Source organism: Berghia stephanieae, chromosome 12, assembly GCF_034508935.2.
Source record: "Berghia stephanieae isolate SIO BIC M18660-M18661 chromosome 12, UCSD_Bste_1.3, whole genome shotgun sequence".
NCBI classification, from domain to species: Eukaryota; Metazoa; Mollusca; class Gastropoda; order Nudibranchia; family Aeolidiidae; genus Berghia; species Berghia stephanieae.
In genome coordinates this window covers 10,216,065-10,227,794 of record NC_088371.1, presented here as the reverse complement: position 1 = coordinate 10,227,794, position 11,730 = coordinate 10,216,065, and positions in this window count along the sequence as shown.

Sequence of the window (11,730 nt, the reverse complement as noted above, 5' to 3'; positions counted from 1 at the left end):
GCAATAAGTGGATTAAAAGGCATTGCACTGTGACCCCCAATTTGCTCACTTGGAAAACATCAAACATCTTGTTTGACGAATTATCTATATTCCTTCGTGGAATGCCTTGACGACATCTTATGATGTTGTGGCGGAAGGGCATAATTTTCTTTTTTTTATATGACACTTGGTTTGTGCTCTAGAAGTCCTGGGTGTGGGTCCAGTTCTTGGTGGCGCAAAAAAAAAGAAAAAAAGCAAAGCGATTTTTACTCATATTTCCTGATCGACACCAATGTAGCAATGACTATGAAAAATGTTTTTTTCTATTTTTGAGGAAAAATTTTGTCTAAAATCAAAGCCCTATCTCCACTGAGTAAAAATGTTTTTGAATTTTAAAAATCCATTCATAAATAAACAAGTTATGCAGTTTCATAAGTGTCATTTATTTGGATGACCCGCAAAGAGGAAAAAAACGCGAAAATATGGGACGCTTTTTCGGCTTTTTTTTTCGACCTTTGGTTGTATCTTGCGCAATAAGTGGATTAAAAGGCATTGCACTGTGACCCCCAATTTGCTCACTTGGAAAACATCAAACATCTTGTTTGACGAATTATCTATATTCCTTCGTGGAATGCCTAGACGACATCTTATGATGTTGTGGCGGAAGGGCATAATTTTCTTTTTTTTATATGACACTTGGTTTGTGCTCTAGAAGTCCTGGGTGTGGGTCCAGTTCTTGGTGGCGCAAAAAAAAAGAAAAAAGCAAAGCGATTTTTACTCATATTTCCTGATCGACACCAATGTAGCAATGACTATGAAAAATGTTTTTTTCTATTTTTGAGGAAAAATTTTGTCTAAAATCAAAGCCCTATCTCCACTGAGTAAAAATGTTTTTGAATTTTAAAAATCCATTCATAAATAAACAAGTTATGCAGTTTCATAAGTGTCATTTATTTGGATGACCCGCAAAGAGGAAAAAAACGCGAAAATATGGGACGCTTTTTCGGCTTTTTTTTTCGACCTTTGGTTGTATCTTGCGTTGATTAAAAGATTGAAACTTGAAGAGCAAATTAGGATGGTGTTTTGTAAATACGGGAAAAGTACTCGTCATATTCATATGAAATTTTACAACCAAAAAGAAGAAATGTTCATGTATTACCTTGTCAGCGACAAAACCTCCACACCCCGGTAGTTTTAGAAATATTTTACTCCAAAGAGTAAAAATCTATTTTTAACGGTCTTCTGGTAATCGTAAGAGTTTTGTCGCTTGACATAATCTAAAATTACCTTTTTTCTAACCGTGTGCCAACTTTCAGTCATATTCATCGATAAACAGTAAACAGCGTCGTAATTAATTTTTTAAAATAGCATATACGAAACGGCTTCATCCCATATTTTGACGCGAATTCGGGCACTTCGTGAGCGAAAAAGAGGCCCAAAGATTTGTGCGGGATAGTCATTGCTACACCAATGCCTTCGAACGTCCCATCATGCAATACAAGTTCAGTATTGCTAGTGCCTTGGGAGAAATTGTAAATCGCTTGGAATACTTTAAGTATACATTGAGCGATAAAAAGCTCAAGTTTTTTTTGTTTGCTATTTTAACCTACCGTATTTTGGAAAGACTCGTATTCAAAAATTTGGCCAGAAAACTCGTCCTTCAAATATCAATCGACTTAAATTGACCCTCACCTAGCAAAAAAAAAAAAAACAAAACAAAATAAAACTCTCAAACCTGGGACTTCATGAATAACCTGGTGCCACACTTTTGACTTCCCACGGTGGGCAGGAGGGTCACTTGCTGTGTGGGGTCTTTTGACTGCCCACGGTGGGCAGGAGGGTCACTTGCTGTGTGGGGTCTTTTGACTGCCCACGGTGGGCAGGAGGGTCACTTGCTGTGTGGGGTCTTTTGACTGCCCACGGTGGGCAGGAAGGTCACTTGCTGTGTGGGGTCTTTTGACTTCCCACGGTGGGCAGGAGGGTCACTTGCTGTGTGGGGTCTTGCCAGAGTCCTAGGTAGAGTGTAAAAAAATTGAGCTTTTATAAGCGCAATATCCACTAAACATGATCAAAGCCCTTTACAGGGGGCCCTGTCTAACGGCAACACTTAACATGTAGGACGGGACATGACGCCTGTTAGGTGATATTACAATTTTTATGGGCACAATGCTGCTGACAGCCAGGTACTCATTTTACACCCAAGTACGGTAAGAGAATGAGAGTAAAGAGTCTTTTCCAAGGACTCAATTATGCGCCTAGCGAGGCTCGAACCCAGGACCTTCCAATCCGAAAGCGAGTGTCATACCATAAGACCACATAGCCGTAAAATTTACATAGGAAATTCTTCTTTTTTCTATTATTTTTGTTGATTCCTCTTCTGATCTGCACGTGCTGCTGACGTCTGGTCCTCTTCACCGATTTGGACTTGATGTTGCTCTGGTGTGCACAGTTGTGTTTTAGGGAGAAGTGTTGCCAAGAGTTCAAACACTGGGTGGGGTTCCTGGCCTCCCATAGTGGGCAGGGTGGCACTTACTGTGTCTTCTATCCCCTTATGTCTGTTTTCCAATTTGCTTTCTGTCTTTATCTTGAAATGAAATTACTTTGGTTTTGCCCTAGCCCTGGCCGTAGTGCTTGGCTGGGAGGGAAACAGTCAAATGTATAGTTAGTGTTTGGGGAGATATTTTTTTCCTTGCAAATCATCTCTCTGTTATGTATTGTTATAATTGTTATATTTGTTATTTTGAATGTATAATGTAAAAATTTGAGTGTATTCCTCTTAGTGTGATATTGTGCTGGTGTCTGGGTGAGACATTTAGGTGATCTCAAACTAAGTACATTGATGGTGTGCTCTTGGAATCTACATCTGTTCCCTTTTTTAATCATCCACCTTTGTCTTACTTTTTCCTCAAGTCCTTTTTTTATTGTACATCTAGAATCTTTTCACGATCTAAATTTCTTCCTTTTTACTGGCGCTGATATGACCTAAATGTGTTGCGAGCGCCGTAAAACCCTTAAAAAACAAACAAACAAAGAAGAGTTCAAACAATTTGGCAGTGTACAAATTCCTGCTATTGGTTACCCCAGTCTTTGTTGCTTGTTGGTTTTTACGTTGTGAGTGTCATTCCACTAGACCAGATAGCCGCACATGTTCTTGATGAAGGGTGGAAGCACGTGGTGCTGGGTGGGAACTGACCTCCCGTAATGGCAGGGAGGCACTACATACTGTCTTCTATCCTCCTATATTTGATTTCCAACCTGCTTTCTGTCCTTGTCTTGGAATGATATGACTTGGTTTTGTCCTGGCCCTGGCTGGGAGGGAAACAGTAAAACTTATAGTTAGAGTTTATGTAAACGTTGCTGCTCGAAGCTCGAAGAAATAAATTATAATGTGAAATTGAATGTAAGCTTTAATTTAATTACAAAAACAGATCAAATGAACGTTTCGGGTTTCCCCTTTATCAACAAAACAGGATGGATGAAACACGACAGATGAATGAGATGATATTTTTTGTCTTGGTAATAACCTCTGTTACGCATTGTATTATTGTTTGTTTTACATATATATATAATGGTTTGTAAACATTTGAGTGTGTTCCTTATGACGGGGACCTGTGCTTGTGTCAGGATGAGACATTTAAGTTATCGCAAACTGATTACACTGATAGTATGCTTTTGGAATCTACATCTGCTGTTCTTTATTTGAACCAATTCCCCTTTGTCTTACTTATACGTGGGTGCTTTAATTGTAATTCTATAACTTTTTTACTGTCTCATTTTCTTCCTTTTTACTGGCGCTGATATGACCTTAATGTGTTGCAAGCGCCGTATAATAATAATAATAATAATAATAATAATAATAATGTTAGGCGATATTATAATTTTTTTTTCCGACTGAGACAACGCTGTTAACAGTCAGCTACTCATTTTACACTTGAGTACGGTGAGAGAATGTGAGTAAAGATCTCCCAATAATTTTTTAATAGTCCTTTGGTGCTCCACCTCCCACCCCACCCGTCCCCATTATTCCGTTTTTGCTAGCGTTGAATCTACAAGCGCCGTAAAACCCCTAAAAACTGGGTGGGGTTCCTGACCTCCCATAGTGGGCAGGGAGGTACATAGTATGTCTTTTTTCCCCTTATATCTGTTTTCCAACATGCTTTCTGTCTTTGTCTTGGAATGAGATTACTTGGTTTAGTCCTAGCCCTGGCGGAGTCCTTGCTGGGAGGGAAAAAGTCAAATGCTTAGTTATTGTTTTGGGAGATTATATTTTTTCTCCTTGTAAACCATCTCTCTGTTATGTATTATTATATTTGTTATTTTGAATGTATATTGTAAGCATTTGATTGTATTCCCCTTTGTTGTATTTTGTGCTTGTGTCCGGATGAGACTTATAGGTGATTTCAAACTAAGTACATGGGTGGTATACTCTTGGAATCTACATCTAATCCCTATTTGTTCCCAGTTCCCCTTTGTCTTACTTTCTCTTGGGTGCTTTAATTGTAATTCTAGAACTTTTTACTATCCCATTTTCTTCCTTTTTACTGGCGCTGATATAACCTAAATGTGTTGCAAGCGCCGTAAAACCCCTAAAAACAAACAATAACAAACAGAATGTAAGCGTAAGACACAATTGACCATTCTTCTTCCCATGGGATTATAAATAAAATGAGATTTTGGTCCATAACACGAGTAAATGGTCCAAACAATTTATATTCGGTGCAAAACTTTCGTCAGCAAAATAATTTTTAAAAAATAATTGAACAGTGATACAGGGCAATATCCACTAAACGTGTTCAAAGCGCATTACAAAGGCTCCCTGATGAACAGCAAAACGTAACACGTAAAAAAAGACATGACGCCTATTAGGTGATATATATATATATATATATATATATATATATATATATATATATATATATATATATATATATATATACATATATATATATAAAACGTTTTACCGACAGAGGCAACGCTGTTAACGGCCAGGTACTCATTTTACACTTGACTACGGTGAGAGAATGTGAGTAAAGAGCCTTTTCCTAGAACTCAACTATGTGCATCATCATCATCATCCTCGTCATCATTCAGATTCATGTCATTAAATGTTAAAAATCGTTTAAAAGCCTTATCTTTTTACGTCATAATGTTGCAATACTATTATCTTATTTTGTTGTTGTTAAATTGAATCCGTATCACTCTTCCATCAAACTTTTCTTACCTACTGTAATATATCACTGTAAAGTAGTGCGGGGCGGTCCTTGGCAAGCTTAAGGACCACGGTCCTACGGTCCCTGGGAAATGAAAACCGCAAGGACCGGTCCTAGGACCGGCGGTCCTTTTCGACATTGAACATTCCTGAGAGACTGTTGGAAGTTCGAACCGTTTTGACCTTTGGGACCATGGGATCGTTCATTCTTGAACCGTTAAAGACCGCTACACGATGAAAACCGTGGTCTACAGGAGTAAAACACACGGAGTAGTCACACTCATTTCAAATTGTAACCTAATTAGAGAAGAGGGGCGAAGCCTTCTTTATTTGCTCACCGTACTTCATTGTTACTTCGATAATTTAATAAAATTTGAAATTTATCCCCATTAACGGAGATAATGGCATCGTCCCGGGCGTTGATCGAGTTGTTCGTGGCGTTGATACACACACGCAACTCCTACCCCCCCCCCCCCCCACACACACACACATTAGAGGGCAGCGAGCATTGAAGAGTAAGAGAGAGACGTGAAGTTATAATAAGAGGGGGTGGATGCGGCGGTAATAAGTGGGGTCCATGGTGACTTTTCGCCAGATCTAACAAACCCAGCTACCCATTCACTGCTGAGTAGACAGGGATTCAGAAAAAACTCGACTGCACCCGGGATCGATCTCTGGCCCTTTGCGTATAAAGAGAGTGCTCTATCAACTGAGCTATCGGGGTCCCCAAATATTCTATTGGACTTTTTTTAAATACAGACGTAAAAACTGGGTTTTTTTGGAAGGAAGAAACTAATGAAACTCATATTATTTGATTAGTTAAAACACCAAACGAAATTTTAATATTATTGTATTATTTTAAATGACAACAATGCGATAGAAAGGAGTGGTGACAAGAGATGGACAAAAGAAAACAAAAAATCGGACTTGCTACTTGCTAGGTTCGACACACACACACACACACAACACACAACACACACACATCTTTAGTAGTCTCATGCATTTCAAACAATAACCCATTAGAAAGAGGGGTCATGCCTTCATCATAGATCATTGTCATTGCGATCATTATGGTGTAGTAAATTTTGAAATTTACCCCGTATAATGGAATTGTCCAAGGCGTGCGCCTCCTGTTCCCCCCATCTCACACCCGAAAGGGCGGTTTGCGGAGTGGAGGGAGGTGGTCGTCTGCCTCTATGGTCGTCTGTGTCGTTTAGTGTATGGCAAAGGGGGGTGGGTGCGATTAATTAAGTGGGATGGTGGTGATTGGTGGAAGATAGGCTACCGAGGCAACGAATCGCTGGGGAAGTAGTAGGCTATGGCGCGAGACCGTTGAAAGGTGATAAGAAGTGAGGACCGCCGCCGGTCTTCCCCTATGGGACCGGTCTCCGGTTCACAGCTAAAAGACCGTGGGACCGCCGGTCCAGACCGGTCTTCAGCGCGGCACTACTGTAAAGCGCGTAGAGCCTGTGACAACGGGGTAAAGCGCTATATAAATGCCATTTATTATTATTATTATTATTATTATTATTATTATTATATTATTATTATTATTATTATTTATATTATTATTATTATTATTATTATTATTATTATTATTATTATTATTATTATTATTATTATTATTATTATTATTATTATTATTATTATTATTATTATTATTTATTATTATTATTATTATTATTTTGTTGTTGTTGTTATTATTATTATTATTATTATTATTATTATTATTATTATTATTATTATTATTATTATTATTATTATTTATTATTATTATCATCATTATTATTATTATTATTAATAATATTATTATTATTAAAAACAACAACAAATACTCATAATTACCCATATTATTGGCCCATCATCATAAAGTTCCAGAAAAATCAACTGCTTGGCAGGGCTTTGAGAGATGTTTTGTTTTCTATTCTATTTTGTATATTCTCACTTCACAAACGCACCGTTTGGCACCGCCGTCATATTTCATCCGGAATCTAAAAATAGACCTTTCAGCCTTACACTATACACTCACAAAACACTTTTTCTCTTTTTGTTTTGTCCTGAAAATGAAAATAAATAAACAAATAAATAAATAAATTAGTAAATGAATAAATAAATTGGTTAATAAATCGTCTCAAAACGGTATAATGTTGGAATGGACCAGATGCTAAAAAATCAAATTATAGTTAAACCGGTTAAAATATGAAACGTTGGTATTTAGCACAGTAAAATATGATATTCCTTCTCCTCTATAAAGCACTTAAACTCAACTTAAACATGATATTTCTGGCTACACATTCCATTTTCAACATCTTAATCATCCCGACTTAATACCGTATTGAGATGAGAAGTCACAAATAAATAAAATTCTCTTTCTTCATCTCCAAGAAGAAATTTGTCTTGAATCTTGATCTGTCACAATGGGACCCAGTCATCGTCCCCTGCCCAATTCTGGGTGAGATGTTATTCCCTTGGTGCACTGCCTGGCAGATTACTCTGGCTATCTCTGAGAGATTATGAGGGTTTTTTCCCCCTTGTAAATTATCTCTTTGTTGTGATTTCGTTTTTGTTTTATAGTTCGTAAAACTGTGAGTATAATATTTTTCTACCTCTTTGTGCTTGTGTTTGGATGAGACTTTAATGATCTCAGACTGAGTGTATTAATAATATTATTCTCTTGGAATCTACTTCTGTTCCCTATAATTTGAACAAGTTCCCTTCGCCCTTCCTTTTCTTGGGTGCTTTTTAAAAATATCGTAATTTAAAATTTGTTGCCATTTTTTTTTTCATTTTATTATGATCTAAATGTGTTGCAAGCGCTGTAAAATCCTAACAAACAATTACAAACTAACAAACTTCGAAATCTTCGTTAAATGAAAAAAAAAATATTTATCACCAAACGTACCAGGCTCTAAACCTTCTTTTTTTTAGCTTTTATATAGCGCAATATCCACTAAACGTGCTCTAAGCGCTTTACAATGGGGCTCTGGCCAACAGCAACATTTAACATGTAGGGCGGGACATGACGCCTCTTAGGCGATATTACAATTTTTTTTCGGACAGAGACAACACTGTTAACGGCCAGGTACTCATTTTACACCTGAGTACAATGAGAGAATGTGAGTAAATAGCCTTTTCCAAGGACTCAACTATGCACCGAGCGAGGCTGGCTCGAAACTAGGACCTTCCGATCCGAAAGCGAGTGTCATACCACAAGACCGAGCGAGGCTCGAACACAGGACCTTCCGATCCGAAAGCGAGTGTTATACCACAAGACCACACAGCCATATTTAGATCTAAATCAAAATTAATTTTCTATCCAATCAAAATTAATTTTCTATCCAATCAAAATTAATTTTCTATCCAATCAAAATTAATTTTCTATCCAATCAAAATTAATTTTCTATCCAATCAAAATTAATTTTCTATCCAAAGTTTGATGAAAGGCGATTTGTCACGACTCGCCAAGACGTGTAATCCAGCTGATGCCAGGTGAATCATTTTCTATTTTGAACTTAGTTAGGTCTGGCTTAGAATGCCACAGAAAGGTGCAAGACGTTGTAATCCAGGGATCAAAATAGCGTCATGTTTATTTTTAGCCTAATTAGTTACATTATTATTATTATTATTATTATTATTATTATTATTATTATTATTATTATTCCCTTCATCTGCATATCATTGGGTTCACTTTGGGTTGTTTTTGGGTTTTTTTTTGCTATTTTTAGAACCACGGATTTCAGTACAAACAAACACGTCAGTGAGTAGTCGTGGCTAAGCGGTACCAAGACAAATGTTGTTTCAGATTAAAGCGATGTTGATTATGGTCAGTCACTGGATGGGTGACAAAAATCGAAAAAAAAAAGAAAGTTGGCCATCGTGTTGTTGTGTCATTGAGTAAGGCATTTTTCAAACAAACTTTATCGAATTCGACTCGGGTAAGAACAAGAACCTGGCTGTAGGCAGTTAAAAGAAGAAGAAGAAGAAGAAGAAGAAGAAGAAGAAGAAGAAGAAGAAGAAGAAGAAGAAGAAGAAGAAGAAGAAGAAGAAAATAAAAAAAGACCTATAAGGCAACTTTTCTTTAAGAAATGGAAATCTAGTATTTGGTTATATTTAGTGATGTATTTATCTTTCGACTGTTTGTTTTTTTTTCTCGTTTTTTTTTTGTGTGTGTTATTGGATGAAGAAGGGTTTTGATCTTGAAACGACATTTTGTTTCATTTTGAAGCTGTTATATTCATTTCTGTTCATTAATTTTCACGCTTTTATTGCCGTGTTTGTTTTGTTTTTGTTTTGTTTTGTTTTTTTGCTTGTTTTTTTTTTTTTTTTTTGTTTTTTTTTTTGTTTTTGGTCATAGTATAGAATTTTTAAAAATTGAGCTTTTATATAGCGCAATATCCACTAAACGTGCTCAAAGCGCTTTACAAGGGGTCCCTGACCAACAGCAATAGTTAACTTGTAGGACGGGACATGACGCCTGTTAGGCGATATTACAGGTTTTTTTTCGGACAGATACAAAGGTGTTTACGGCCAGGTACTCATTTTACACCTGAGTACGGTGAGAGAATGTGAGTAAATAGCCTTCTCCAAGGACTCAACTATGCGCCGAGCGCGAGGCTCGCTCGAACCCAGAACCTTCCGATCCGAAAGCGAGTGTCATACACCACAAGACCACATAGCCACACGTCATATTATGACCTCCTACCTTCCCCCACCCACGCAACAATCTACTGTGTCAAATGAACGCTGTTGTGTTTTACAAAAAACAACAACAAAATAACTGGTGTTTTTTTCTTTCGTTTTCCAGCTGATTAAACCTAAGCCGTCTGTCTGTCTGTCTTTCACGGTAGAACGGACGCCATCTTTCAATCTTTCAAGTGGTTGCATGTAATCAAGCGTCTCTGGTTTAAACCATAAGAACTTACATACAAACAAATAAACAAGCAGACAAATAAACAAACATGCAAGGAAATAAACAGACAAAGAAATAAACAAACAGGCATATAAACAGACAAATAAACAAAGAAATAAACAAACAGACAGAAATAAACAATCAGACAAATAAACAAACAGGCAAATAGACAAATAAACAGACAAATAAACAAATAAACAAACAGGCAAATAGACAAATAAACAGACAAATAAACAAATAAACAAACAGACATATAAACACATAAACAAACAGACAAACAAATAAATAAACTGACAAATGAACAAATAAACAAACAGACAAATAAACTAACATAAAATTAACAAACTAACTGACAAACAGACAAATAAATAAACATACCAACAAACAAACAGGGCAGAATGACATTCGCGAAATTCTTTCTACCATCGAGACATGAGACTTTGCGTGGCTTCGTAGTCTATTACTATGACACTCATCTTCGGACCGGTAGGTATGTTCGAGTCCCGTCTTCGACGGAGCAAAAATTGAGCCCTTGGAAAAGGCTCTTTACTCATATTATTCTCTCACCCCACTCATGTGTAAAAGCAATGCCTTTAACAGCGCTGTTTCTGTCTAAACCCCCCCCCCCCCCCAAACAACAGTTTTATCGGCTTTCAGTTACAGGCTTGATATCTCATCCTTCGTGTTAAGTGCTGCTGCTTGCTTGGGACGACTTATAAAGTGTTTGAGCACTTCAGTGGAGATTACACTATATACATATATATATATATATATATATATATATATATATAATATATATATATATATATATATATATATATAGTGTAATGGTAGCACATCTCACCGGTAATCAGAAGACCTGAGGTTCGATCCCCAGTCGAGGTAGACTAATTTTTTGGGATGTTTTTTTTTTCTCTTGTATTTTTCTTGCTTGTTTTGTCTGACACCTTTCATACACGCTTGTTCAGATCTTTAAAATATGTCTGTAAATGATACATAACAAGCTATTTGTGATTTTGAAATTACAAGCTATTTATTGTATAAGGTATTTAAATGTCCTATGTTCAGCCTAAAACCTCTCTCCTTACCACCTGCAGCATAAATTTTGATTTAATTTTTTAATTTATCTTTAAAATTTACTCGAGATGTAAAGGATGTTTGGTTCCAAAAGTTTATTTTTGTTACACCCAAGTTTGCTCTGGTTCTATTTATAGCTCGCGAGCGATTTCCAGTTTGTGTAAAATTGCATCGTAACAACAAATGTGTTGATATAATTTGTTTACCTACGTCGACTGGAATTTTGATTGTGGTATATAGTAATAACGTATTAAGGTGATATATATATATAATATATATATAATATATATAATATATATATATATATATATATATATATATATGTGTGTGTGTTATATATATGTATATATAATATATATATATATATATATATAATATATAAATATATAATATATAATATAAATGGATTCACTCACTTATATGGCCGAAACACACGTTTCTGTGGCTTCCACCCACGTTTTCAGTCGGCATACTATGTCGTAGAATGATTATTCCATTTGGGATCAATTGGGAAGTAAGGATACAAGAATATCAACATGGATCCCAAATAGAATAA